Below are 26,767 nucleotides of genomic sequence, written 5' to 3'. Positions count from 1 at the left end.
TGGGGGTGGTGCCTAGGAGGAGATTAAAGGCTGGTCTCTCTCTCGGTCTCTCGGTCTCACGGTCTCTCTCTCTCTCTCTCTCTCTCTCTCTCTCTCTCTCTCTCTCTCATGAAAGGGGAATTGAGCAGCTGTGAAGTCGCTACCTACCACCAATCTAAAAAGCACTCTCTCCCCTCCCTCTCTGAATTTCTTCCTCCCTCTCCCCCCCCTCTCTCTCTCTATCTCTCTCTCTCTCAATCTCCCCATCATCACTGCTTACAGAATTACTGGCAGCCTGGATGGGGTCATATGACATTTAAATACCTTGGGATTTTCAACTGGGCATGCTCCATTGCATCACTTGGCCGCTTCCCCTCCTCCTCTTCCACTCCTCCATCTCTCCCTCCCTCCTTTATCCATCCTTTCCTGTCCTGTATCCCTGCTCAGTCACGCTGGAGCCTGTAGCTACTGGGGCTGCTGCCGCTAGCTGTCTCTCTGTTTCTTTCTCTCTATGGTTCTCTGGCTGACAGAGAGCTGTCTTTACCCTGTATTGTGAGGGTGTGGAGGGATAGATATACAGTGTGTTATGCCTCTTTTCTCTCCCATCTCCTGATGTCTAACCGGTCTGACCAACCGTCTGCTGCTCTCTGCTCTCTCCTGGATGGATGAATGGATGAATGGATAGATGTACACGGTTCTAGCCTAACTGTCTAACACCCTCATTGACTGGCTGACTACAGAGGAGGAAGGAGAAGGGACACCACAGGTGGCTGGTAAGGGACATGCAGATTCATAGTGTCTGTGGCATTTCCAACATATCTTGGTTTTACGTAAACAAGCAAGTGAGAGGGAGCACTAGTGTCTGTGTTACTGTGACTGTGGTACTGTGTTACTGTGACTGTGGTAGTGTGGTACTGTGACTGTGGTAGTGTGGTACTGTGACTGTGGTACTGTGTTACTGTGACTGTGGTACTGTGTTACTGTGACTGTGGTACTGTGTTACTGTGACTGTGGTACTGTGTTACTGTGACTGTGGTAGTGTGGTACTGTGACTGTGGTACTGTGTTACTGTGACTGTGGTACTGTGTTACTGTGACTGTGGTACTGTGTTACTGTGACTGTGGTACTGTGTTACTGTGACTGTGGTACTGTGGTACTGTGACTGTGGTACTGTGTTACTGCGACTGTGTTACTATGACTGTGTGTCTGTGTGTATTTGCTTTTACAGTGCAATTGCTGTGTGTTGATGTTGATGGTCATTGACTGTGTCTTTATTCCTGCACATAGACCGATGCTCTCTCATATTGTAGAGACAGGGTTGGGTCAGAGAGGGGCAGAGGTTGGCTAGTGGTTGAAGTAGTGGTTGGGTGGAGCTTGAGTAATGGTTGTGGCTGGGTTTTGGGACTCAGATGTTTTGGGGCACCACTGCAGATGGGCATAGTCTGTCAGTCAGGGACCCAGCTGTGGCACCTCCTCCTCCACACACAACAAACACGAACACATACACACACACCCTGCACATGCATTTACACATGCAAAATACTGAAACACTCCCGCAACAACACAGTGCTGATTCCCACCAGTCTCCAGCATGTTGATGGGTGGCATTTAGCAGTGCTCTGCTGCATGTTAAATGCCTCATGGCAGGACTAAGCCGATCTGAGCAAAAGCAGGGGGGATGAGGTGGACTTTGATTCAGAGGATCAGCGTGATTGACTTTAACAGGCGGCCCTCTTGTGTGCTGTGTGTGTGTGTGCGTGTGTGAGAGGCTCTAGGTGTCTGATTAACATTGGCATTAATACACCCTGACAGTGACTGAGGAATTAGACTGACCCTTTAATCAAATACATTTCAATAACATTTAATTGGTCACATACACGTGTTTTGCAGATGTTATTGCGGGTGTAGCGAAATGCTTGTGTTTCTAGCTCCGACAGTGCAGTAACATCTAACGAGTAATATCTAACAATTTCACAACATATACCCAATACACACAGATTTAAGTCTTAGCGTTAGGGTATTGTAGTGTGTGTTTTTTCTGTGAGACCCTGGCAGTTGCTGGCAATTAAGGTGCTTCCGATTATAGCATTAAACTGGATTTGTGACGCTTTTCTATGAATGCATGTGGACGGAAACACACACACACACACACACACACACACACACACACACACACACACTATGTTCTGAGGGTGATTCCTAGCCCCCTGCCAGGGTGTGGCCTGAAATGATGCTCTCTCTCTCTCTCTCTCTCTCTCTCTCTCTCTCTCTCTCTCTCTCTCTCTCTCTCTCTCTCTCTCTCTCTCTCTCTCTCCCTCTCTCCCCTCACTGTTTCTTTCCCCCTGTCTCTCTCTGTTTTGTGCTGTTTGCTGTGTGTTGATTGGTTTGTAGAAGGTAAATAGAACTGTTGTCCTGCATCCCTATTGGTTGACTGAGTGTTGTTTCCCTATGATGACTGCAAGATGTCGTTTGTTACGTTTGTTCTGAGCTGTGAGTGTGTGTGCGTGTGTGTGTTTCAGCAGGGAGTGGGGTTATTGCCGCAGTGCTTGCTTTCTGCACCCGATTTGGGGAGTGAGCTAAGGAGACTGGCGTGATCAGAAATTTAAGCACACATCAGTGCACACATACACAAACAGGCACACGCACACACACACACACGCGCACACACTGTGTGCTTGTAGTGTTTCAGTAGAATACTGAGCGGGGGGGAGGGAATACTGTGTTTCTCTGCAGAGCACTGCTGCAGAACTACAACAACAGCTACATCACCCTCTTCCCCCTCGCTCTCTCCCCCATCTCTCTTTCTCTCTCTCTCTCTCGCTCTCTCTTTCTCTCTCTCTCTGTGTTTGAGAAGGATGTGGTATATGTGTTTGAGAGGTTGTGGTATATGTGTTTGAGAGGGATGTGGTATATACACTATTGTATATACAAAAGTATGTGGACACCCCTTCAAATGAGTGGATTTGACTATTTCAGCCACACCCATTGCTTACAGGTGTATAAAATCGAGCACACAACCATGCAATCTCCATAGGGAAACATTTGCGGTAGAATGGCCCGTACTGAAGAGCTTTCAACATGGCACCATCATAGGATGCCATCTTTCCAACAAGTCAGTTCGTCAAATTTCTGCACTGCTAGAACTGCCCCGGTCAACTGTAAGTGCTGTTATTTGTAACTGGAAACGTCTAGGAGCAACAAATGCTCAGCCACGACGTGGTAGGCCACACAAGCTCACAGAATGGGACCGCCGAGTGCTGAAGCGCGTAGCAACACTCACTGCCGAGTTCCAAACTGCCTCTGGAAGCAACTTCAGCACAATAACTGTTCGTCGGGAGCTTCATGAAATGGGTTTCCATGGCCGAGCAGCCGGACACAATCCTAAGATCACCATGCACAATGCTAAACGCTTCACCATTTGGCAGTCTGACAGATTAATCTGGGTTTGGCGGATGCCAGAAAAACGCTACCTGCCCGAATGCATAGTGCCAACTGTAAAGTTTAGTGGAGGAGGAATAATGGTCTGGGGCTGTTTTTCATGGTTCGGGCTAGGCCCCTTAGTTCCAGTGAAGGGAAATCTTAACGCTACAGCATACAATGGCATTCTAGACTATTCTGTGCTTCCAACTTTGTGGCAACAGTTTGTGGAAGGCCCTTTCCGGTTTCAGCATGAGAATGCACAAAGCGAGGTCCATACAGAAATGGTTTGTCAAGGTCGGTGTGGAAGACCTTGACTGGCCTGCACAGAGCCCTGACCTCAACCCCATCGAACACCTTTGGGATGAATTGGTACGCCGACTGCACCAGGCCTAATCGCCCAAATCAGTGCCCGGCCTCACTAATGCTCTTGTGGCACAATGGAAGCAAATCCCCGCAGCAATGTTCCAACATCTAGTGGAAAGCCTTCCTAGAAGAGTGGAGGCTGTTATAGCAGCAAAGGGGGGACCAACTCCATATTAATGCCCATGATTTTTGGAATGAGATGTTCGGCGAGCAGGTATCCACATACTTTTGGTCATAATATAATATAATAATATAATAATAATAATATGCCATTTAGCAGACGCTTTTATCCAAAGCGACTTACAATCATGCGTGCATACATTTATTTTTATTTTTTTGTGTATGGGTGGTCCCGGGGATCGAACCCACTACCTTGGCGTTACAAGCGCCGTGCTCTACCAGCTGAGCTACAGAGGACCACTGTCATGTAGTGTAGTGTGTATATATATATATATATATATATATAGAGTAAGTGAATTCAGAAAGTATTCACACCCCTTGAATTTTTCCACAAATTGAGATTCTTTGTCACTGGCCTACACACAATACCCCATAATGTCAAATTGGAAAGGGAAGGAAACCGCTCAAGGATTTCACCATGAGGCCAATGGTGACTTTAAAACAGTTACAGAGTTTCATGGCTGTGATAGAATTATCTGGTCCCTCAGCCGAGCAGTGAAATTCAAACACAGATTCAACCACGAAGACCAGGGAGGTTTTCCAATGCCTCGCAAAGAAGGGCACCTATTGGCAGATGGGTAAAAAAACCAGTGGGGTCAAAATGATCACAAGAACGGTGAGCAAAAATCCCAGAACCACACGGGGGGACCTAGTGAATGACCTGCAGAGAGCTGGGACCAAAGTAACAAAGCCTACCATCAGTAACACACTACGCCGCCAGGGACTCAAATCCTGCAGTGCCAGACGTGTCCCCCTGCTTAAGCCAGTACATGTCCAGGCCCGTCTGAAGTTTGCTAGAGTGCATTTGGATGATCCAGAAGAGGATTGGGAGAATGTCATATGGTCAGATGAAACCAAAATAGAACTTTTTTGGTAAAAACTCAACTCGTCGTGTTTGGAGGACAAAGAATGCTGAGTTGCATCCAAGGAACACCATACCTACTGTGAAGCATGGGGGTGGAAACATCATGCTTTGGGGCTGTTTTTTCTGCAAAGGGACCAGGACGACTGATCCGTGTAAAGGAAAGAATGAATGGGGCCATGTATCGTGAGATTTTGAGTGAAAACCTCCTTCCATCAGCAAGGGCATTGAAGATGAAACGTGGCTGGGTCTTTCAGCATGACAATGATCCCAAACACACCGCCCGGGCAACGAAGAGTGGCTTCGTAAGAAGCATTTCAAGGTCCTGGAGTGGCCTAGCCAGTCTCCAGATCTCAACCCCATAGAAAATCTTTGGAGGGAGTTGAAAGTCCGTGTTGCCCAGCGACAGCCCCAAAACATCACTGCTCTAGAGGAGATCTGCATGGAGGAATGTGCCAAAATACCAGCAACAGTGTGTGAAAACCTTGTGAAGACTTACAGAAAACGTTTGACCTGTGTCATTGCCAACAAAGGGTATATAACAAAGTATTGAGAAACTTTTGTTATTGACCAAATTCTTATTTTCCACCATAATTTGCAAATAAATTCATAAAAAATCCTACAATGTGATTTTCTGGACATTTTGTCTGTCATTGTTGACGAGTACCTATGATGAAAATTAAAGGCCTCTCTCATCTTTTTAAGTGGGAGAACTTGCACAATTGGTGGATGACTAAATACTTTTTCCCCCACTGTATTTGATACACTGCCGATTTTGCAGGTTTTCCTACTTACAAAGCATGTAGAGGTCTGTAATTTTTATCATAGGTACACTTCAACTGTGAGAAAAATCCAGAAAATCACATTGTATGATTTTTAAGTATTTAATTTGCATTTTATTGCATGGCATAAGTATTTGATACATCAGAAAAGCAGAACTTAATATTTGGTACAGAAACCTTTGTTTGCAATTACAGAGATCATACGTTTCCTGTAGGTCTTGACCAGGTTTGCACACACTGCAGCAGGGATTTTGGCCCACTCCTCCATACAGACCTTCTCCAGATCCTTCAGGTTTCGGGGCTGTCGCTGGGCAATATGGACTTTCAGCTCCCTCCAAAGATGTTCTATTGGGTTCAGGTCTGGAGACTGGCTAGGCCACTCCAGGACCTTGAGATGCTTCTTACGTAGCCACTCCTTAGTTGCCCTGGCTGTGTGTTTCGGGTCGTTGTCATACTGGAAGACCCAGCCACGACCCATCTTCAATTCTCTTACTGAGGGAAGGAGGTAGTTGGCCAAGATCTCGCGATACATGGCCCCATCCATCCTCCCCTCAATACGGTGCAGTCGTCCTGTCCCCTTTGCAGAAAAGCATCCCCAAAGAATGATGTCTCCACCTCCATGCTTCACGGTTGGGATGGTGTTCTTGGGGTTGTACTCATCCTTCTTCTTCCTCCAAACACGGCGAGTGGAGTTTAGACCAAAAAGCTATATTTTTGTCTCATCAGACCACATGACCTTCTCCCATTCCTCCTCTGGATCATCCAGATGGTCATTGGCAAACTTCAGACGGGCCTGGACATGCGCTGCCTTGAGCAGGGGGACCTTGTGTGCGCTGCAGGATTTTAATCCATGACGGCGTAGTGAGTTACTAATGGTTTTCTTTGAGACTGGGGTCCCAGCTCTCTTCAGGTCATTGAACAGGTCCTGCCGTGTAGTTCTGGGCTGATCCCTCACCTTCCTCATGATCATTGATGCCCCATGAGGTGAGATCTTGCATGGAGCCCCAGACCGAGAGTAATTGACCGTCTTGAACTTCTTCCATTTTCTAATAACTGCGCCAACAGTTGTTGCCTTCTCACCAAGCTGCTTGCCTATTGTCCTGTAGCCCATCCCAGCCTTGTGCAGGTCTACAATTGTATCCCTGATGTCCTTACACAGCTCTCTGGTCTTGAGTGTGTGGACAGGTGTCTTTTATACAGGTAACGAGTTCAAACAGGTGCAGTTAATACAGGTAATGAGTGGAGAACAGGAGGGCTTCTTAAAGAAAAACTAAAAGGTCTGTGAGAGCCGGAATTCTTACTGGTTGGTAGGTGATCAAATACTTATGTCATGCAGTAAAATGCAAATTAATTACTTAAAGATCATACAATGTGATTTTCTAGATTTTTGTTTTAGATTCCATCTCTCACAGTTGAAGTGTACCTATGATAAAAATTACAGACCTCTACATGCTTTGTAAGTAGGAAAACCTGCAAAATCGGCAGTGTATCAAAAACTTGTTCTCCCCACTGTATATATGTATGTATATGTATTTATATGTATGTATGTGTATATGTATGTGTATGTACAGTGGGGAAAAAAAGTATTTAGTCAGCCACCAATTGTGCAAGTTCTCCCACTTAAAAAGATGAGAGAGGCCTGTAATTTTCATCATAGGTACAAGTCAACTATGACAGACAAAATGAGAAAAACATTTCCAGAAAATCACATTGTAGGATTTTTAATGAATTTATTTGCAAATGATGGTGGAAAATAAGTATTTGGTCAATAACAAAAGTTTCTCAATACTTTGTTATATACCCTTTGTTGGCAATGACACAGGTCAAACGTTTTCTGTAAGTCTTCACAAGGTTTTCACACACTGTTGCTGGTATGTTTTGGGCAGTGATGTTTTGGGGCTGTCGCTGGGAAACACGGACTTTCAACTCCCTCCAAAGATTTTCTATGGGGTTGAGATCTGGAGACTGGCTAGGCCACTCCAGGACCTTGAAATGCTTCTTACGAAGCCACTCCTTCGTTGCCCGGGCGGTGTGTTTGGGATCATTGTCATGCTGAAAGACCCAGCCACGTTTCATCTTCAATGCCCTTGCTGATGGAAGGAGGTTTTCACTCAAAATCTCACGATACATGGCCCCATTCATTCTTTCCTTTACACGGATCAGTCGTCCTGGTCCCTTTGCAGAAAAACAGCCCCAAAGCATGATGTTTCCACCCCCATGCTTCACAGTAGGTATGGTGTTCCTTGGATGCAACTCAGCATTCTTTGTCCTCCAAACACGACTGAGTTGAGTTTTTACCAAAAAGTTCTATTTTGGTTTCATCTGACCATATGACATTCTCCCCAATCCTCTTCTGGATCATCCAAATGCACTCTAGCAAACTTCAGACGGGCCTGGACATGTACTGGCTTAAGCAGGGGGACACGTCTGGCACTGCAGGATTTGAGTCCCTGGCGGCGTAGTGTGTTACTGATGGTAGGCTTTGTTACTTTGGTCCCAGCTCTCTGCAGGTCATTCACTAGGTCCCCCCGTGTGGTTCTGGGATTTTTGCTCACCGTTCTTGTGATCATTTTGACCCCACGGGGTGAGATCTTGCGTGGAGCCCCAGATCGAGGGAGATTATCAGTGGTCTTGTATGTCTTCCATTTCCTAATAATTGCTCCCACAGTTGATTTCTTCAAACCAAGCTGCTTACCTATTGCAGATTCAGTCTTCCCAGACTGGTGCAGGTCTACAATTTTGTTTCTGGTGTCCTTTGACAGCTCTTTGGTCTTGGCCATAGTGGAGTTTGGAGTGTGACTGTTTGAGGTTGTGGACAGGTGTCTTTTATACTGATTACAAGTTCAAACAGGTGCCATTAATACCGGTAACAAGTGGAGGACAGAGGAGCCTCTTAAAGAAGAAGTTACAGGTCTGTGAGAGCCAGAAATCTTGCTTGTTTGTAGGTGACCAAATACTTATTTTCCACCATAATTTGCAAATAAATTCATAAAAAATCCTACAATGTGATTTTCTGGAGAAAAAAAATCTCAATTTGTCTGTCATAGTTGACGTGTACCTATGATGAAACTTACAGGCCTCTCTCATCTTTTTAAGTGGGAGAACTTGCACAATTGGTGGCTGACTAAATACTTTTTCCCCCACTGTATGTATATATATACAGTTGAAGTCTGAAGTTTACATACACTTAAGTTGGAGTCATTAAAACTCGTTTTTCAGCCACTCCACAAATTTCTTGTTAACAAACTATAGTTTTGGCAAGTCGGTTAGGACATCTACTTTGTGCATGACACAAGTACTTTTTCCAACAATTGGTTACAGACAGATTATTTCACTTATAATTCACTGTATCACAATTCCAGTGGGTCAGAAGTTTACATACACTAAGTTGACTGTGCCTTTAAACAGCTTGTAAAATTCCAGAAAATGATGTCATGGCTTTAGAAGCTTCTGATAGGCTAATTGAAATCATTTGAGTCAATTGAAGGTGTACCTGTGGATGTATTTCAAGGCCTACCTTCAAACTCAGTGCCTCTTTGCTTGACATCATGGGAAAATCGAAAGAAATCAGGCAAGACCTCAGAAAAAAAATTTGTAGACCTCCACAAGTCTGGTTCATCCTTGGGAGCAATTTCCAAACGCCTGAAGGTACCACGTTCATCTGTACAAACAATACTACGCTAAGTATAAACACCATGGGACCACGCAGCCATCATACCGCTCAGGAAGGAGATGCTTTCTGTCTCCTAGAGATGAACGTACTTTGGTGCCAAAAGTGCAAATCAATCCCAGAACAACAGCAAAGGACCTTGTGAAGATGCTGGAGGAAACAGGTACAAAAGTATCTATATCCACAGTAAAACGAGTCCTATATCGATATAACCTGAAAGGCTGCTCAACAAGGAAGAAGCTACTGCTCCAAAACCGCCATAAAAAAGCCAGACTACGGTTTGCAACTGCACATGGGGACAAAGATCGTAATTTTTGGAGAAATGTCCTCTGGTCTGATGAAACAAAAATAGAACTGTTTGGCCATAATGACCATCGTTATGTTTGGAAGAAAAGGGGGACGCTTGCAAGCCGAAGAACACCATCCCAACCGTGAAGCACGGGGATGGCAGCATCATGCTGTGGGGGTGCTTTGCTGCAGGAGGGACTGGTACACTTCACAAAATAGATGGCATCTTGAGGAAGGAAAATTATGTGGATATATTGAAGCAACATCTCAAGACATCAGTCAGGAAGTTAAAGATTGGTCGCAAATGGGTCTTCCAAATGGACAATGACCCCAAGCATACTTCCAAAGTTGTGGCAAAATGGCTTTAGGACAACAAAGTTAAGGTATTGGAGTGGCCATCACAAAGCCCAGACCTCAATTCTATAGAACATTTGTGGGCAGAACTGAAAAAGTGTGTGCGAGCAAGGAGGCCTACAAACCTGACTCAGTTACACCAGCTCTGTCAGGAGGAATGGGCCAATATTCACCCAACTTATTGTGGGAAGCTTGTGGAAGGCTACCCAAAACGTTTGACCCAAGTTAATCAATTGAAAGGCAATGCTACCAAATACTAATTGAGTGTATGTAAACTTCTGACCCACTGGGAATGTGATGAAATAAATAAAAGCTAAAATAAATCATTCTCTCTATTATTCTGACATTTCTCATTCTTAAAATAAAGTGGTGATCCTAACTGACCTAAAATATGGATTTTTTACTAGGATTAAATGTCAGGAATTGTGAAAAACTGAGTTTAGATGTATTTGGCTAAGGTGTATGTAAACTTCCGACTTCAACTGTATATATATTTGTAAGAAAGAAAACATACGATGGATTGGAAGTGATGCAGACAATTACATTGATGGAAGTTACAATCTATCTGCAATATTAAAGCTGATCTACCCCCTAAAAAAAAGAAAAAAAGAAAAAGAAAAACTCAGTTATTGGAGAGGAAGGAAAGCGCTCAGGGTTACTTTAAAACAGTTACAGAGTTTAATGGCTGTGATAGGGGAAAACTGAGGATGGATCAACAACATTGAAGTTTCTCAACAATACTAACCTAATTGACAGAGTGAAAAGAAGGAAGCCTGGACAGAATAAAAATATTCCAAAACATGCATCCTAAAGGAAAAAATGTGGTAAAGCAATACATGTTTTGTCCTGAATACAAAGTGTTATGTTTGGGGCAAATCCAGTACAACACATTACTGAGTACCACTCTCCATATTTTCATGGCTGCACCATGTTATGGGTATGCTTGTAATCGTAAAGGACTGGGGAGTTTTTCAGGATAAAAAAATTTACGGAATGGAGCTAAGCACAGGTAAAATCCTTGAGGAAAACCTGGTTGTCTGCTTTCCATGAGACATTGGGAGATGAATTCACCTTTCAGCAGGACAGTAACCGAAAACACCAAGGCCAAATCTACACTAGAGTTGCTTACCAAGAAGACAGTGAATGTTCCTGAGTGGCCGAGTTACAGTGTTGACTTAAATCTACGTGAAAATCTATGGCAAGACCTGAAAGTGGTTGTCTAGCAATGATCATCAATCAATTTGACAGAGCTTGAAGAATTTAGAAGATAACAATGTGCAAATATTGTACAATCCAGGTGTGCAAAGCTCTTAAAGACTTACCCAGAAAGACACAGCTGTAATCGCTTCTGAAGGTGCTTCTACAAAGTATTGACTCAGGGATGTGGATACTTACACTACCAGTCAAAAGTTTGGACACAACTACTCATTAAAAGTTTTTTATAAATGTTTTACTATTCTTTACATTGTAGAATAATAGTGAAGACATCAAAACTATGAAATAACACATATGGAATCATGTAGTAACCAAAATAGTGTTAAACAAATCAAAATATATTGTATATCCACCCTTTGCCTTGATGACAGCTTTGCACACTCTTGGGATTCTCTCAACCAGCTTTATGAGGTAGTCGCCTGGAATGCATTTCAATTAACAGATGTGCCTTCTTAAAAGTTAATTTGTGGAATTGATTTCCTTCTTAATGCATTTGAGCTAATCAGTTGTATTGTGACAAGGTAGGGTATACTAATTCTCGACCTGTATGCACCTACGTTGAAGCAACCTCATGATGGATATAGGGAACATTTGAGTATCATGTAGTAGCCTAAACCTATCGCTGTTACATTGAACTGGGTGAATGGAATATGAATGACAGTCATCCAATATGATCTAACAGAAATAAGGTCCTCCCTAATCTTAAACGGCACTAACCACCACTGGTGTGTATGTGTTATCCACACCAGCAGGCGTCTGTCTGAGTGGAGCTATCTGGTGAACTTCATATTTACTGTCCTTATCTGTCAGCACCCCTCCTATCTAATGTCATTAGTGTGTGTGTGTCTGAGTCGAGGTATATCTCTTAACCCCCAACCCCAAGGTAATGTAATTAATTCATCTGCATTTTACTTATGTCTTCCTAGATCTGTACATCTTTGTGTGTGTGTGTGTTACGTGTGAATCACATTTCTCTGATGAATGCCGGGCGGGCGGTAGGGATTAAAGGGTTGGTTAAGATTCATCCTTCACCTGAAGCCTCCCCGGGTATTACCGCAGCAACCCTTTAAGTAAGTGACGCTGGGCAAACCCTCCATCCTGGGAGAGGAAGGAAGGACAAAGGAGACAGGGAAGAGAGAGAGAGGGAAAGAGAAAGAGAGGGGAAGAGAGAGGGAAGGTGTCTGGACAGTGGGGATGGAGGAGGGTGTGTGAGGGGGAAAGAGAAAATGAGAGATGGGGAAGATATCCCCTGTGGGGGGAAGAGAGATAAAGAGGTAGATTAAGAAAGAATAAGGATAGAAGGACGAGAGATAGAGGGAAGGATGAAGGGGGTGATCATCCAGTCCAATCAAATTATATTTGTCACATGCTTCGTAAACAACAGGTGTAGACTAACAGTGAAATTCTTACTTACATGCCCTTCCAAACAATAGCAGTAGCATATGTGATTTAACTAACTATTTAGCAGTGTTATGGCTTGGGGGTAGAAGCTGTTCATGGTCCTGTTGGTTCCAGACTTGGTGCATTGGTACCGCTTGCCATGCAGTAGCATTGTGAACAGTTTATGACTTGGGTGGCTGGAGTCTGACCATTTTTAGGGCCTTCCTGTCTGTGTAATCACTTTGTGACCCTGTTTAACCCCTTTCTTACAATTTCCGCGGCCCTGTGGAAATCGAATTAACATCAAAATCTATCTGTTTAAACTACAGATATCCGTTTTTTTGCATGGGCTGCGTCTCAATCCACCGCATCCGCCGATATCAACAGAGCGGTGTTTGTCAGACCATAAGACATCCTGAAAATCGATCTCCTCACAAAAACGTCTAAAGCGTCCGAACGGTTTGGCCAACAAACTTTGATGACCCCTCTGTGGAAAGATGAGACTCTCACGAACACGGTGGTGTTCTCCACAAGCGCCACAGGACTGAAGTACTGCCTCTTCTGCCAACTTCTGTCTGTAGTGTCCGAACAGTATCTCTCATGAACAGGTCAGTTGTTTTGCTCTAGGACACCCACAAGGATCACAAGACTAGGCTGAAGGTCCCCGGTACCAGTTAAAAAAAATTATGGAAGTAGACAGTATATGGAGATAGTTTTGTGCATAAAATAAGGGGTTAAATACATGTACAAAATAAATAAAATTGTTTCCTGATCTTTCTTATATCTCTCAGATATAGGACAGACACTTAAGAACAAACTTCCTTTAGATTTGTTTTGGGGACTATCTGTTGTTCCCATCTAGTAAATCTGTTATTCATTGCGTTTCTATGGGCTAATAGCAGCAATGCCAAATTCAATGTTTTATCAAATGTTTTTATATTTATATTTTTATACCTTAAGGGGTCTTAAAATTCTAAATCAAATAGCTAAATGATCCTTGGTACGACCATATGTTAGCTTAGTAGAACCCCCCCTCCCCTGGCTTAGACAGGGCTTGGACTTAAGCCCCCCTCCCCCATACATCCTATTGAGAGAAATTAGACCCTCTCAATGCACTCTGTGTGTGTGTCATTTTTATACTCTATGTATATATCCATGTCTTTGTCTGCTCCTCCTCCCATGTGGCGTGTGTGTGTCTGTGTTATTCATTCTGGAACAGACTGCAGGCTCTGTGTGTGTGTGTGTGTGTGTGTGTTTGTGTGTGAGAAAGAGAGAGATGGGGTGTGCTGGGACAGAGGAGCAGGTGGTGTATCAGTGCGAAGCGGGCTGCACACAGAAAGTGTCTGCGTGTGTATATGCCTCTCTCACCTTCCTCTCTCGTTCTTACACAGCAGTCTAGTCTAAGGATATCCACCACTAAAACAGAGTAATACCACCTAGGATGCATTTCTAAAGTGAATCCTTGTCTCCTCTCCTTCATCTGCACTGGTATGAAACGATAAGCATTACAGGAGATCAGGAGAGGAGATGAGGAGAGGAGTGTGTGTAAATGAAGGGGTGTATAGATGACAATCTGCTAAACAGTGGGAGACACGCACGCACACGCTAATGCTGCTGCAGTCTTCACTGAGGACAGTGAAGTGAAATGGGCCAGTAGAGGCCAACAGGCACTAGTAGCCTACCCTATGTTCTTCCCTGTAATACAGTTGAAGTCGGAAGTTTACATACACCTTAGCCAAATACATTTAAACTCAGTTTTTCACAATTCCTGACATTTAATCCTAGTAAAAATTCCCTGTCTTAGGTCAGTTAGAATCACCACTTTATATTAAGAATGTGAAATGTCAGAATAATAGTAGAGAGAATTATTTATTTCAGCTTTGATTTCTTTCATCACATTCCCAGTGGGTCAGAAGTTTACATACACTCAATTAAGATTTGGTAGCATTGCCTTTAAATTGTTTAACTTGGGTCAAACGTTTCGGGTAGCCTTCCACAAGCTTCCCACAATAGGTTGTGTGAATTTTGGCCCATTCCTCCTGACAGAGCTGGTGTAACTGAGTCAGGTTTGTAGGCCTCCTTGCTCGCACACGCTTTTTCATTTCTGCCCACAAATTTACTATAAGATTGAGGTCAAGGCTTTGTAATGGCCACTCCAATACCTTGACTTTGTTGTCCTTAAGCCATTTTGCCACAACTTTGGAAGTATGCTTGTCCATTTGGAAGACCCATTTACGACCAAGCTTTAACTTCCTGACTGATGTCTTGAGATGTTGCTTCAATATATCCACATCATTTTCCTTCCTCATGATGCCATCTATTTTGTGAAGTGCACCAGTCCCTCCTGTAGGAAAGCACCCCCACAGCATGATGCTGTCATCCCCGTGCTTCACGGTTGGGATGGTGTTCTTCGGCTTGCAAGCGTCCCCCTTTTTCCTCCAAACATAACGATGGTCATTATGGCCAAACAGTTCTATTTTTGTTTCATCAGACCAGAGGACATTTTTTCAAAAAGTACGATCTTTGTCCCCATGTGCAGTTGCAAACCGTAGTCTGGCTTTTTTATGGCAGTTTTGGAGCAGTGGCTTCTTCCTTCAGGTTATGTCGATATAGGGCTCATTTTACTGTGGATATAGATACTTTTGTACCTGTTTCCTCCAGCATCTTCACAAGGTCCTTTGCTGTTGTTCTGGGATTGATTTGCACTTTTCGCACCAAAGTACGTTAATCTCTCTAGGAGACAGAACGCGTCTCCTTCCTGAGCGGAATGACGGCAGCATGGTCCCATGGTGTTTATACTTGCGTACTATTGTTTGTACAGATGAACGTGGTACCTTCAGGCGTTTGGAAATTGCTCCCAAGGATGAACCAGACAGTGGAGGTCTAAAAAAAAAATTCTGAGGTCTTGGCTGATTTATTTTGATTTTCCCATGATGTCAAGCAAAGAGGCACTGAGTTTGAAGGTAGGCCTTGAAATATATCCACAGGTACAACTCCAATTGACTCAAATGATGTCAATTAGCCTATCAGAAGCTTCTAAAGCCATGACATCATTTTCTGGAATTTTCCAAGCTGTTTAAAGGCACAGTCAACTTAGTATATGTAAACTTCTGACCCACTGGAATTGTGATACAGTGAATTATAAGTGAAATAATCTGTCTGTAAACAATTGTTGGAAAAATGACTTTCACAAAGTAGATGTCCTAACCGACTTGCCAAAACTATAGTTGGTTAACAAGAAATTTGTGGAGTGGCTGAAAAACGAGTTTTAATGACTCCAACTTAAGTGTATGTAAACTTCCGACTTCAACTGTATATACCATCTAGCAGACGCTTTTATCCAAAGCAACTTACAGTCATGCGTGCATAAAGTTGGTTGAAGTCTATAGCCATACAAGCCTTGTGTTAGCTGGGACACCTTTCACATCTCTCTCTCTCTCTCTCTCTCTCTCTCTCTCTCTCTCTCTCTCTCTCTCTCTCTCTCTCTCTCTCGTCTGACTGTCTGTCTGTTGGCTGTGTAGTTGATTTTGCTCCAGTGAGGGGAGTGGGTTAGGACATAAGAAGGCATTGACAAGCCTGCTCCCGCTGAGTCTCTGGGTGGCGAGGGCTCGTACGAACACTCTTTGATTTCCCCAGCCTTCTTAACCCTAATGTTATTTGCATAGTGAATAAGTACACAGTGAATAAGCCCACAGTGAATAGTCACATTGTGCTAGAATGGAGGCAGGTTAATGTTGCCCCCCTCCGGCTGTAGCAGTTTAATGACTGTAGCAGTTTAATGATTATAGCAGTTTATGCTGTGTCGTTTCTGATGAGGATTTCAAAGCCACATCATGTCACATCAGCGGGCGCTGAGGTTCAGAGCTCAGTATAATCCTGCCAAAGGCCCTGACTCCAGCAGATATGTTCATAATGGGGGTTGGATATGCACATCTCTGATGCAGTGGATTAGACCCATCCCTTTGATGTGTGGAAGACATATTGTAGTAAGATCAGCGTTTTGAGCTCAATCAAGCCAGGTCACCCGTGATACAAGTCAGTATTCGACATCTGCCTCTGATTCCAAAGGTTGCATGTTTCAATCCAGCGATAGAAAGTCATTTTTTATATTTTAACCCTTAACTTAACCATTCGGAGTTAATGCCTAACTTTAAGAATTTGGAGTTAATGCCTGAACTGAACCCTTACTTAAAACATTTGGAGTTAATGCCTGAACTGAACCCTTACTTAAAACATTTGGAATTAATGCCTAAACCTAAACTATATTTGATGTTTAGAACAACTTCGAAATTTGACGTTTGAGAAACATGGAGACTGACGTGAGACTGTGAGAGCTGGTTGGCTCAATCTTCCCCCCAAACTGGAGAGGGTGAGAGGCAAGTCGTCACATAGGAAGGATGGAGAGGTTTCACAGAACTTGTAGAATTATACTGTAACTATTATTTATTTATTTCTCTCTTGTTCTCTTTCTCTTTCTCTCACACGCACACACACACACACACACATGCATGCACACGCACACACACTATTAGTCTTCTCATTAGCTTGTCCGATCTGTCCCCTTGCTCGACCCAGAAAGCCCTATAGAGTCACAGTCAGTAGACTCCCCAGACTCCAGACTCTCTAGTCCTGGGTTGTCCTGGGCTTCAGGGTTAATCTAATCAGGACATACTTGGATAAGACATGGTCAGATGTAGTATGGGCATCATGCCAGTAGACTAGCCATGTCCCTGTCCCTGTCCCTGTCCCTGTCCCTGTCCCTGTCCCTGTCCCTGTCCCTGTCCCTGTCCCTGTCCCTGTCCCTGTCTGTCCCTGTCCCTGTCCCTGTCCCTGTCTCTGTCCCTGTCTGTCCCTGTCCCTATCCCTATCTGTCCCTATCCCTGTCCCTGTCCCTGTCCCTGTCCCTGTCCCTGTCCCTGTCCCTGTCCCTGTCCCTGTCCCTGTCTGTCTGTCCTCTCCCTGTCCCCTTTCCTCTCTCTTTACTATTATACCTCTAGTCCCAGTTTCTCTCTCCCTCTGTCTCCGTCTTTTTCCTCCAACCCCTATGTCCCCTCCTACCTTCCATTTCCCCTCTCGTGTCTCAAGGACTCTTTAATAGTCAAATACTGAAAAAAATAATAATAATGTAAGTCGCTCTGGATAAGAGCGTCTGCTAAATGACGTAAATGTATGTAAATGTACTATTTTGTCACTTTTCTCTCTTGGCTCCTCCCCTGCTATAGGTGTCTGTCTGTCACAGCTGCACCCAGGACTAGGTCTAAAGCCCCAGCATCTGGCCTCATCTCAATGTACTGGACCATAGATGGATTATTGTACTCTCACACTGTATACATTGTTCTGTTGCGTAGGCTACATCAATTCATACATTCATCATAGCTGTGTGAAGAGGAGTTGTGTTTATGTCTTTATAATGAGTGTTTTCCTGAATTGAGTCTCACATGTCTTTAATTTAATGACGGGACATAACGAGACACTTCTACTGCATCATTAGTGGAACACGCAATGTGCCTTTTTTGGTCAGCAAAAAAAACAGATCTAGCCGATCCTGGCTAGGCGAACCGAACGAGTGTGCTCGCATACTCCTTTAAAAGACCTTTGATTAAAAAAACTAGAAAAAATAGGCAATAGTACTGTTTGTCCATCTTGAGACACTTTAGCCAGTATACACTTCCTCAAAATAATCAGAGTTAGTCTAAGATAACTCAAGAAATCTGTCATTCATTTTTACATCTACAGTGGGGGAAAAAGTATTTAGTCAGCCACCAAATGTGCAAGTTCTCCCACTTAAAAAGATGAGAGAGGTCTGTAATTTTCATCATAGGTACACGTCAACTATGACAGACAAAATGAGAAAAGAATATCCAGAAAATCACATTGTAGGATTTTTTATGAATTTATTTGCAAATTATGGTGGAAAATAAGTATTTGGTCAATAACAAAAGTTTCTCAATACTTTGTTATATACCCTTTGTTGGCAATGACAAAGGTCAAACATTTTCTGTAAGTCTTCATAAGGTTTTCACACACTGTTGCTGGTATTTTGGCTCATTCCTCCATGCAGATCTCCTCTAGAGCTGTGATGTTTTGGGGCTGTCGCTGGGCAACACAGACTTTCAACTCCCCTCCAAAGATTTTCTATGGGGTTGAGCTCTGGAGACTGGCTAGGCCACTCCAGGACCTTGAAATGCTTCTTACGAAGCCACTCCTTCGTTGCCCGGGCGGTGTGTTTGGGATCATTGTCATGCTGAAAGACCCAGCCACATTTCATCTTCAATGCCCTTGCTGATGGAAGGAGGTTTTCACTCAAAATCTCACGATACATGGCCCCATTCATTCTTTCCTTTACACGGATCAGTCGTCCTGGTCCCTTTGCAGAAAAACAGCCCCAAAGCATGATGTTTCCACCCCCATGTTTCACAGTAGGTATGGTGTTCTTTGGATGCAACTCAGCATTCTTTGTCCTCCAAACACGACGAGTTGAGTTTTTACCAAAATGTTCTATTTTGGTTTCATCTGACCATATGACATTCTCCCAATCCTCTTCTGGATCATCCAAATGCACTCTAGCAAACTTCAGACGGGCCTGGACATGTACTGGCTTAAGCAGGGGGACACGTCTGGCACTGCATGATTTGTGTGCCTGGCGGCGTAGTGTGTTACTGATGGTAGGCTTTGTTACTTTGGTCCCAGCTCTCTGCAGGTCATTCACTAGGTCCCCCCGTGTGGTTCTGGGATTTTTGCTCACCGTTCTTGTGATCATTTTGAGCCCACGGGGTGAGATCTTGCGTGGAGCCCCAGATCGAGGGAGATTATCAGTGGTCTTGTATGTCTTCCATTTCCTAATAATTGCTCCCACAGTTGATTTCTTCAAACCAAGCTGCTTACCTATTGCAGATTCAGTCTTCCCAGCCTGGTGCAGGTCTACAATTTTGTTTCTGGTGTCCTTTGACAGCTCTTTTGGTCTTGGCCATAGTGGAGTTTGGAGTGTGACTGTTTGAGGTTGTGGACAGGTGTCTTTTATACTGATAACAAGTTCAAACAGGTGCCATTAATACAGGTAACAAGTGGAGGACAGAGGAGCCTCTTAAAGAAGAAGTTACAGGTCTGTGAGAGCCAGAAATCTTGCTTGTTTGTAGGTGACCAAATACTTATTTTCCACCATAATTTGCAAATAAATTCATTAAAAATCCTACAATGTGATTTTCTGGATTTATTTTTCTCAATTTGTCTGTCATAGTTGACGTGTACTTATGATGAAAATTACAGGCCTCTCTCATCTTTTTAAGTGGGAGAACATGCACAATTGGTGGCTGACTAAATACTTTTTTTCCCCACTGTATAATGGACCGTTTTTGGATTGAGTAAACAACAACAGTAATTATGTGATGGCAGGCAGGGTTGTGTTCCAAACAAAACAACTACAAGTGTAGCTAATATGTTTGGTGCAGTATTTCTCAAGCAAATTTTATTTGCATGAAAACGATTAGTTTCTCATTGAATTACAAAAAACACTTAATTGAAGAATCCCTACTGTTGACCGATCACTGACGAAGGAGCATAGACTTTGACTGCCGACTTCAGCTTACCTCGAGATAAGAATTGTGAACAAACAGCCGGAAAAACCCTTGCCGAAGACCAAAACGAACAAAAACGTCACAAAATGTAATAATAATATATGCGCGAACTGTTCCGAACTGTTTTGGATGGGAAGCATGCGGACGCCTTATCACACACAGCCTCTTTGACTGGTAAAACACAATACACAACCCTCCTTTCATATGGTCTATTCCTAATCCCCAAGATCTACATGGACACAAGTCAAAGCATGGGAACCAGGGAGAAAAGGCTTAAAAGAGATGAGAAAATGGCACCACTCCAGTATTTTCTCTCATTATCTCCAACTCTCGCTCTCTCTCTTCTAACCTCTCTCCCTTCTTCTTCCTCCCCAACTCTCTCTCCCTGAGATCTTGAGCTGTTAATCCAAAATGCCACAGTTAGCCATGTGGAAAAGGGACAGTGTGCACAATATGGTTCGGGGGACAGTGAACCCAACTATGATGCTTGCAGACCACAATTTTGGGGCTGTGTGTGTTCAGAAGTGAAATGTGCCAGTAGAGGCCAACAGGCAGTAGTAGCCTACCCTATGTTCCTTCCCTGTAATATATACCATTTAGCAGACGCTTTTATCCAAAGCAACTTACAGTCATGCGTGCATACATTTGGTAGAAGTCTATAGCCATACAGGCCTTGTGTTAGCTGGGACACCTTTCACATCTCTCTCTCTCTCTCTTTCTCTCTCTCTCTCTCTCTCTCTCTCTCTCTCTCTCTCTCTCTCTCTCTCTCTCTCTCTCTCTCTCTCTCTCTCTCTCTCTCTCTCTCTCTCTCTCTCTCTCTCTCTCCCTCTTTCTCTCTCCCTCTCTCTCTCTCTCTCTCTCTCTCTCTCTCTCTCTCTCTCTTTCTCTCTCTCTCAACGGCTAAGTATAGTGTTCAGTGTTTAATGAAGTGGTGTTGCTGCTTTTCATTCAACCGTGAGTTGTGGAAGTGTTGTGAATGTGTTGTCAGATAATTTTCTATTGATTGTGAGTATGTTGTAAATGCTTTTGTATGTGTTGTGAATATGTTCTGATTGCGTTGTGGGATAGTTGTTGGTGTGTTATCAATGTGTTAGGATGGCCACCCTCTGTGTTTCGTTGTTAGTGCCAAAGAAGATGATGTGTGAACTGGCACATCCACTATGAGTCAGCAGCAGCACAGGGTGTTTTCTCTTCTCCTCCTGCATTCCCTTTCTCTCCCTCTCTCTTTTTCTCCTTAAAAAACATATTCTTCAGGGACAGAGCTGACACATGTAGACTAAGGCCCATGCATATCAAACAGTGTGGCAGCTACCTTCACAAAACAGATTTTATCTAGTAACACACACACGCAAAACCATGCTGAGTCAGTGTAAAGACATTGATGTAATATGGTCATGTTGAAACAGTGGACAACAGATATTGATGTAATATAGTCATGTAGAAACAGTGGAGAACAGATATTAATGTAATATAATCATGTTGAAAAAATGGAGAACAGATATTGATGTAATATAGTCATGTAAAAACAGTGGAGAACAGATATTGATGTAATATAGTCATGTAGAAACAGCGGAGAACAGATATTGATTTAATATAATCATGTAGAAACAGTGGAGAACAGATATTGATGTAATATAGTAATGTAGAAACAGTGGAGAACAGATATTGACTTAATATAGTCATGTAGAAACAGTGGAGAAAAGATAATGATGTAATATAGTCATGTAGAAACAGCGGAGAACAGATATTTATGTAATATAATCATGTAGAAACAGTGGAGAACAGACATTGATGTACTATAGTCATGTAGAAACAGTGGAGAACAGATATTGATGTACTATAGTCATGTAGAAACAGCGGAGAACAGATATTGATTTAATATAATCATGTAGAAACAGTGGAGAACGGATATTGATGAAATATAGTCATGTAGAAACAGTGGAGAACAGATATTGATGTAATATAGTAATGTAGAAACAGTGGAGAACAGATATTGACTTAATATAGTCATGTAGAAACAGTGGAGAAAAGATAATGATGTAATATAGTCATGTAGAAACAGCGGAGAACAGATATTTATGTAATATAATCATGTAGAAACAGTGGAGAACAGACATTGATGTACTATAGTCATGTAGAAAGAGTGGAGAACAGATATTGATGTACTATAGTCATGTTGAAAAAGTGGAGAACAAATATTGATGTAATATAGTCATGTTGAAACTTTGGAGAACAGATATTGATGTAATATAATCATGTTGAAACAGTGGAGAACAGATATTGATGTAATATAGTCATGTAGAAACAGTGGAGAACAGATATTTATGTAATATAGTCATGTAGAAACAGTGGAGAACAGATATTGATGTAATATAATCATGTTGAAACAGTGGAGAACAGATATTGATGTACTATAGTCATGTTGAAACAGTGGAGAACAGATATTGATGTAATATAGTCATGTAGAAACAGTGGAGAACAGATATTGATGTCATATAATCATGTTGAAACAGTGGAGAACAAATATTGATGTAATATAGTCATGTAGAAACAGTGGAGAACAGATATTGATGTCATATAATCATGTTGAAACAGTGGAGAACAAATATTGATGTAATATAGTCATGTTGAAACATTGCAGAACAGATATTGACTTAATATAGTCATGTAGAAACAGTGGAGAACAGATATTGATGTAATATAGTCATGTAGAAACAATGGAGAACAGATATTGATGTAACATAGTCATGTAGAAACAGTGGAGAACAGATATTGATGTAATATAATCATGTAGAAACAGTGGATAACAGATATTGATGTATTATAATCATGTTGAAACAGTGGAGAACAGATATCAATGTAATATAGTCATGTAAAAAGAGTGGAGAACAGATATTGATGTATTATAATCATGTTGAAACAATGGAGAACAGATATTGATGTAATATAGTCTTGTAGAAACAGTGGAGAACATATACTGATGTAATATAGTCATGTAGAAACAGTGGAGAACAGATATTGATGTAATATAATCATGTAGAAACATTGGAGAACAGATATTGATGTAATATAATCATGTTGAAACAGTGGAGAACAGATATTGATGTAATATAGTCATGTAGAAACAGTGGAGAACATATATTGATGTAATATAGTCATGTAGAAACAGCGGAGAACAGATATTGATGTAATATAATAATGTTGAAACAGTGGAGAACATATATTGATGTAATATAATCGTGTAGAACCAGTGGAGAACAGATATTGATGTAATATAATCATGTTGAAACAATGGAGAACAGATATTGATGTAATATAGTCATGTAGAAACAGTGGATAACAGATATTGATGTAATATAGTCATGTAGAAACAGTGGAGAACAGATATTGATGTAATATAGTCATGTAGAAACAATGGAGAACAGATATTGATGTAACATAGTCATGTAGAAACAGTGGAGAACAGATATTGATGTAATATAATCATGTTGAAACAATGGAGAACATATATTGATGTAATATAGTCATGTAGAAACAGTGGAGAACAGATATTGATGTATTATAATCATGTTGAAACAGTGGAGAACAGATATTGATGTAATATAATCATGTTGAAACAGTGGACAACAGATATTGACGTAATATAGTCATGTAGAAACAGTGGAGAACAGATACTGAAGTAATATAGTCATGTAGAAACAGTGGAGAACAGATATTGATGTCATATAATCATTTTGAAACAGTGGAGAACAGATATTGATGTAATATAGTCATGTAGAAACAGTGGAGAACAGATATTGATGTAATATAGTCATGTAGAAACAGTGGAGAACAGATATTGATGTAATATAATCATGTTGAAACAGTGGAGAACAGATATTGATGTAATGTAATCATGTTGAAACAGTGGAGAACAGATATTGATGTATTATAATAATGTTGAAACAGTGGAGAACAGATATTGATGTAATATAGTCATTTTGAAACAGTGGAGAACAGACATTGATCTAATATAATCATGTTGAAACATTAGAGAACAGATATTGATGTAATGTAATCATGTAGAAACAGTGGAGAACAGATATTGATGTATTATAATAATGTTGAAACAGTGGAGAACAGATATTGATGTAATATAGTCATTTTGAAACAGTGGAGAACAGACATTGATCTAATATAATCATGTTGAAACATTAGAGAACAGATATTGATGTCATATAGTCTTGTAGAAACATTGGAGAACAGATATTGATGTAATATAATCATGTTGAAACAGTGGAGAACAGATATTGATGTAATATAGTCATGTAGAAACAGTGGAGAACATATATTGATGTAATATAGTCATGTAGAAACAGCGGAGAACAGATATTGATGTAATATAATAATGTTGAAACAGTGGAGAACATATATTGATGTAATATAATCGTGTAGAACCAGTGAGAACAGATATTGATGTAATATAATCATGTTGAAACAATGGAGAACAGATATTGATGTAATATAGTCATGTAGAAACAGTGGATAACAGATATTGATGTAATATAGTCATGTAGAAACAGTGGAGAACAGATATTGATGTAATATAGTCATGTAGAAACAATGGAGAACAGATATTGATGTAACATAGTCATGTAGAAACAGTGGAGAACAGATATTGATGTAATATAATCATGTTGAAACAATGGAGAACATATATTGATGTAATATAGTCATGTAGAAACAGTGGAGAACAGATATTGATGTATTATAATCATGTTGAAACAGTGGAGAACAGATATTGATGTAATATAATCATGTTGAAACAGTGGACAACAGATATTGATGTAATATAATCATGTTGAAACAGTGGAGAACAGATAGTGATGTAATGTAATCATGTTGAAACAGTGGAGAACAGATATTGATGTATTATAATAATGTTGAAACAGTGGAGAACATCTATTGATGTAATATAGTCATGTTGAAACAGTGGAGAACAGATATTGATGTAATATAATCATGTTGAAACATTGGAGAACAGATATTGATGTAATATAGTCATGTAGAAACAGTGGAGAACATATATTGATGTATTATAATCATGTAGAAACAGTGGAGAACAGATATTTATGTAATATAGTCATGTAGAAATAGTGGAGAACAGATATTGAAGTATTATAGTCATGTAGAAACAGTGGAGAACAGATATAGATGTACTATAGTCATGTAGAAACAGTGGCGATCAGATATTGATGTAATATAGTCATGTTGAAACAGTGGAGAACAGATATTGACGTAATATAGTCATGTAGAAACAGTGGAGAACAGATACTGAAGTAATATAGTCATGTAGAAACAGTGGAGAACAGATATTTATGTAATATAGTCATGTAGAAATAGTGGAGAACAGATATTGAAGTATTATAGTCATGTAGAAACAGTGGAGAACAGATATAGATGTACTATAGTCATGTAGAAACAGTGGCGATCAGATATTGATGTAATATAGTCATGTTGAAACAGTGGAGAACAGATATTGACGTAATATAGTCATGTAGAAACAGTGGAGAACAGATACTGAAGTAATATAGTCATGTAGAAACAGTGGAGAACAGATATTGATGTCATATAATCATTTTGAAACAGTGGAGAACAGATATTGATGTAATATAGTCATGTAGAAACAGTGGAGAACAGATATTGATGTAATATAGTCATGTAGAAACAGTGGAGAACAGATATTGATGTAATATAATCATGTTGAAACAGTGGAGAACAGATATTGATGTAATGTAATCATGTTGAAACAGTGGAGAACAGATATTGATGTATTATAATAATGTTGAAACAGTGGAGAACAGATATTGATGTAATATAGTCATTTTGAAACAGTGGAGAACAGACATTGATCTAATATAATCATGTTGAAACATTAGAGAACAGATATTGATGTAATGTAATCATGTAGAAACAGTGGAGAACAGATATTGATGTATTATAATAATGTTGAAACAGTGGAGAACAGATATTGATGTAATATAGTCATTTTGAAACAGTGGAGAACAGACATTGATCTAATATAATCATGTTGAAACATTAGAGAACAGATATTGATGTCATATAGTCTTGTAGAAACAGTGGAGAACAGATATGGATGTTATATAGTAATGTAGAAACATTGTAGAACAGATATTAATGTCATATAATCATGTTGAAACGGTGGAGAATAGATATTGATGTAATATAATCATGTAAAAACAGTGGAAAACAGATATTGATGTAATATAATCATGTAGAAACAGTGGAGAACAGATATTTATGTAATATAGTCATGTAGAAATAGTGGAGAACAGATATTGATGTATTATAGTCATGTAGAAACAGTGGAGAACAGATATAGATGTACTATAGTCATGTAGAAATAGTGGAGATCAGATATTGATGTAATATAGTCATGTAGAAACAGTGGAGAACAGATAATGATGTCATATAGTCATGTAGAAACAGTGGAGAACAGATATTGATGTCATATAATCATGTTGAAACAGTGGAGAACAGATATTGATGTAATATATTCATGTAGAAACAGTGGAGAACAGATATTCATGTAACATAGTCATGTAGAAACAGTGGAGAACAGATATTGATGTAATATAATCATGTTGAAACAATGGATAACATATATTGATGTAATATAGTCATGTAGAAACAGTGGAGA

At 40.9% G+C, this 26,767-nt stretch overlaps 1 protein-coding gene across 1 annotated transcript in view; it reads left to right on the top strand.

Moving 5' to 3' along the window:
• The first annotated feature begins 340 nt into the window (after positions 1–340).
• Positions 341–26,767, top strand: part of LOC121578141 (pleckstrin homology domain-containing family A member 6) — a 199,263-nt gene continuing 172,836 nt past the window's right edge. The window contains 1 exon segment of the mRNA XM_041892273.2: positions 341–752. The gene's annotated coding sequence lies outside the window, so the exon portion shown is untranslated.

The sequence above is a fragment of the Coregonus clupeaformis genome, chromosome 12 (assembly GCF_020615455.1).
Source record: "Coregonus clupeaformis isolate EN_2021a chromosome 12, ASM2061545v1, whole genome shotgun sequence".
Lineage (NCBI taxonomy): Eukaryota > Metazoa > Chordata > Actinopteri > Salmoniformes > Salmonidae > Coregonus > Coregonus clupeaformis.
The sequence above is the reverse complement of the archived record's forward strand: the minus strand, read 5'-3'. Positions and strand labels throughout refer to the sequence as shown.